This window comes from Ambystoma mexicanum, chromosome 5p (assembly GCF_040938575.1).
Source record: "Ambystoma mexicanum isolate Mex_15411 chromosome 5p, UKY_AmexF1_1, whole genome shotgun sequence".
NCBI classification, from domain to species: domain Eukaryota; kingdom Metazoa; phylum Chordata; class Amphibia; order Caudata; family Ambystomatidae; genus Ambystoma; species Ambystoma mexicanum.
The window spans coordinates 525,074,743-525,079,531 of record NC_090930.1 but is presented as its reverse complement, the minus strand read 5'-3'; positions in this window follow the sequence as shown (position 1 = coordinate 525,079,531).

Sequence of the window (4,789 nt, the reverse complement as noted above, 5' to 3'; positions counted from 1 at the left end):
GGGCTTGCCTTATCGCTTTCAGGACACCTGCTTCCCTCGATATGCACATCCCCCTGATGTACACCTTGAATGCCTCCCACCTTACCCCCTCAGATGTATCCGATGTGCTATTATTCCCAAAGAATGTGACAATATCCGCTAATATTTCAGCTTTGAATACTATGTCCGACAACGCGGCAGATTTAAAGCGCCATGCGGGGCGAGTTGGGCTCGTGTTACCGATCTGAATCTGCAGCAGTACAGGGGAATGATCAGACAGTGTACGCGCCAGGATCCTAACATCTGTGACCCTACCTACCAACCCACCAGAGATCAAAAACAGGTCAATTCGTGAAGAACTATCATGAACTTTAGAGTAAAATGTGTATTCCCTCTCGACGGGGTGGAGGGTCCTCCATATATCATGCAGGTTAAGGGATTCCATATATGAGCGGAGTCGCTCGGCATCACGCGTGGTGCTTCTGCAAGTAGTTGTTGTTCTGTCCAAAGCATTATTGATTATCAATTTCATGTCTCCCCCCCATATGATGGGTATGTCTGGATATCTCATTAGGATAGAGGCCACGTTATCAAAAAACTCCGGGGAGTCGGTATTAGGCGCGTACACATTGACCAGTAAGCAGTCCTCATGGGCCAAAGTGCAGTGTGAAATGACGTATCTGCCTTCAGTATCTATGTGGGACGTATGAAGTGTGAAGTTTAAGGATTTATGTACAAGGGTCAGGACACCCCTAGCTTGGGTAGAATATTGCGTATAATACCTGGTGGGTCCCCAGGTGTGAGCTATATTGGACGACAGATGTTTCAAAGCGTGTGTCTCTTGTAATAGGAGAACCTTTATCCCGTGCCTTTGTGCATAGGCCACAATTCTGCGAGACTTCGTGAAGTTTGTCAGCCCCCGAACATTCCAGGACATCATCTTGACCGCCATAATTTCAGTTTACGGAACATCCCACGGAGAGCAGCTATCCCTGATTTCCACCATTTGAGTTCCACCGGTATATAGGTGCCACCCCTCAGCGCCAGTCCCATCCCACCTGCCATTTTGTGTGTAACCAACCCCAACTTCAGCCTCCCCCCCCACAGCGCCCAGCCCAAAACAGCGGTGTGTGCTAACCCACCCGACCCTCGAACAAGTGCGCACCATCCCCAACTTGGCAGCAGAGCAAACCAGGCCCAACCGGGACCAAAACAGAAACAGTTACAGTTAGAACACATTGTAGCCGCAGTGGGGGCTGCCGCTGCCGTCCTACCCACGTACGATAACCTCAATTATCATTGCACTATATAAGACTGGACATCAGCTGGTAGACAAGTGGTTGCAGAGAGAGGATAATAGGCATTTGAATTCAATGAAACAAAAAGAAAAAAAAAAAAAAAAACCTCCTTTGTTTGAAGCCACAATAGCATATCTTACATTCCTACTGACAGCGTAACATCATGCTATATAGTTTGCAGAGCAGAGGCACAGTTTATGACATTACAATTCAATAATCCCCTTGTGCGTCCCTTACAATGCTGCACGAGATCGAAAGGGGGGGCCAGAGCCCACAAGGGTAACCCACAAACCCACCAGCACCATCCTTAATAACTTTCAGGGACGCACATAAGACAAGATATTATTCGTCCTCCATTCTTTCTTCAGATGATTCAGCCAGCGGGATCTGTGCCTCAATGAACTTGACGGCCTCATCTGGGACCGTAAAAAAGTAGTGCTTGTTACGGTGGGTGAATTTGAGCCGAGCCGGGAAGAGCATAGAATATTCAATTTTCCGGTCCCTCAGTAGCTTCTTAACTCCGTTAAATTGTCGCCTCTCCGCCTGAACAGCCACCGAGAAATCCGGAAAGATTCTGATAACATGTGCCTCCATCCTGAGTTCCCCTTTCTCCCTAGCCAATCGCAGAACATGATCCCTGTCTTTATAGCTCAAAAGTTTTGCGATGATCGGTCTGGGGAAATCCCCTGGTTTTGGTCGAGGTGCCAGTGCACGGTGCGCCCTTTCCACAGTTAAGAACGGTGAGAGTGGCGGGTTGTCGAGGAGGTCTCTGAGGAGTTGTTCGACCGCAGTTTCCATGCGGCCCTTCAGAGCTGATTCGGGAACCCCCACAATGCGGACATTGTTCCTTCGGAATCGTGATTCCAGGTCCTCACACTTAGCTTTGACCTGTTTCATATCCCGGACCAGTTCACTGACCGCATTTTGCAGGGCGTGCACATTATCTTCGGTCGTTCCAGCCCTCTGCTCAGTCTCGACTATTCTGGCCTCGTGTTGGTCTATCTTCACTCTCATGGAGGCCACATTTGCACTAATATCGTCTAACTTTTCATGGAAGGCTGCAAAATTCTTGGCCATAGACTCCATCATTGTGGAGAGGTCCACCTGAGGGGGGTCTTGGCTGCGTTCATCTGTCTCCTGGGGTGTGGAGGATTGCGCCTGATCCATTCTGGGGGTTGTCTTGGCGAATCTGTCCATGGCACCTGGCTTTCCGTTGGGCCTCGCCTTACCGGACATTGCAGTGGTGCGAGGAAGCGCCCTCCCGGATATAGTCGGCGATATCCTGAAACAGGTAATGAGAGGCCACCAGACCCCAGTCACAGCCCCCAAGCCTCAAGAGAGCCGTAGATGTGATGTCGCTCTGCGAAGGTGTACAAGCCTTGACGGCCGAGGTATATTTAAGGGAAGCACCAGGGACGGCCAGCCAGTACTTTGTTACATGGAGACCACAATCTGTGGTCAGGCGTGCCGTTTCAGAACCCGCCGGTAGAGTAAGCAGAATTCCCTTCTGATGTATACCTGTGTTGCCACATCCCCCAGCTGGCTGAGTGGGTTCCCAATGTCTAATCGCCACCCGGGCCCCGCGGTACCCCTCCCCGACTGCAGCCGGGCTGCAGCTCCAAGGGGACACCAACACCCCAAGCAACCCGGGAAGGGCTCACCCGAGAGGGGCCGAGGTGCCCCGCGCCAGCAGAGCCGAGGAGGATGGGCCAGCTATCTCCACAATGCCCGAATGCAGCTCGGGGGGGGGTGTATGGGGTTCTCCCAGCCCATCGGGCGCGGCACCCAGAGCCGGCTCCCAACCACCCCGCGGTCAGCCGCGCAGAGAGTCACATAGAGCCCGAGGGGGAGAAGCCGCTCCCAAGTTGTGCAGTGTAAGTGAGTGAGGCTCGTCCCCCCGTAGCCGCACCCCCAGTCTCCCCAGTTCACAGTAAAATGGCACAGTGACCCGCGATACACAACAAGGCGGGTGGGAGGAGGTGGACACGCCAGCCGCCGCCTCCCGGTCAGATGCGGAGCTGATGGCAAGATAATTTGCAGCAGGTGGGGCGCCGGTATCCAAGTCCCGTGGGTGTAGAGAGTTGTAAGGGAGCCGGGCCCTTGTGTAGACAGTCTCACCGGTTCAGTTGTAGGTGCAGTGTATGAGTAGCGGGGGCCCACACTGGTTAGAAGCAGAGGATTATGGCCTTGTCCCCCTGGCACCCACCTCACAGCCTTTGGGGCGGCTGAGCCTGCACGTCCCCCGGAGGCTGGCCTCCCCCTTCTATGGGCAATCCTTAAAGGTGAGGGGCGAGTGGCGGGTTGATGTTTCCAGGCGGTCCCCGCCACTCGATCACCGCGGGGCCGCGGGCACCGTCCCGCCGAGAGCCAGGGGGGGCCGCCACCCGACCGAGAGGGCTGCCAGGATCCCCAAGGTCTCCAGCGGTCACAAGCACAGCCCCCCGGCACGGCCCCCAACAGACAGGGGGGCCGCGGCTAAGTATGACCGCAGGGGGGCTCCAGCCCAGCCCGCGGTACAGACACAGCCGCCGCAGCGCAGCGGGGCCGAGCTGTCTCGCCACACACCCGCGCCGAGCAGCGGGAGGCCCGCGGTCCACCCGGGGGCACCAGCAGGAGGGCAGGTCCCCCTGCAAGGAGGCGTCACAGGGGGCCCGCAGAAGACAGCGTCCTGGGCCCAGCCGCCGCAGCTCCTTCAGGCGGGGGGCAGGGCAGGCAACCACCGAAGGCCACCGCAAGGGCCCACAGGGAGGCCGCGCGTCGGCGTCCGAAGCACTGGATCCCGGCACCAATTCCACCCCAAATCACAGCCACAGGCAGAGGACAGCGTCTGTAAATGGATCGCGGCAGCAGCTCCAGGTGAAATCAAGGATTAGTGCCGATGTTCAAAGGATTCTGGTGGGTAGAGACGGAGCTTCCGAGCTAAGCAGCCATTTTCTCCGGCTGCTCAACAGCGCCCCCCTCAATATGCATTTTTTAACACCTTTTAAAACTTCCATTCAATTCGGTATTCAATATGTATAGTTTTAGTGCTGTTTTCAACTTCCATTCAGTTCAGTAATCAAAATGTGTATTTTAGTGCTTTTTTAAACTTCCAATAGGTTTGGTATGCAATATGTATAGTTGGGCGCTATTTAGAAAACTTCCATTCAATTTGGTATTCAATATGTAAATCATCTTGCTTTGATGCTTTCATTCATACAGCGCTTAATTAGTTGTACGCAGTCCACCCGGAGTGTCCCGGTTTCAGAGTGTCTTTCCCCCAACACTCACCAGTCTGTGATTTCTTGCTCCATTTGCTCTTGCTTCTCCTTTGGCTTCCCAGACTGGTGCTCCGACCTCTGCGAGTCCCGTTCACATGCCGGTTTGACTTATGGATGCACAGGCAACTTTGTTGCTTCTGGGTGGACACGGACAGCGTCCTCTCTCCCCCTCTTGTTCGTTCACAGCTCCCAGCTGTTCAAACTCTGCCATGGAGGTTCCCACACCTCAAAGATGTCTGCCGGCATCCTGAT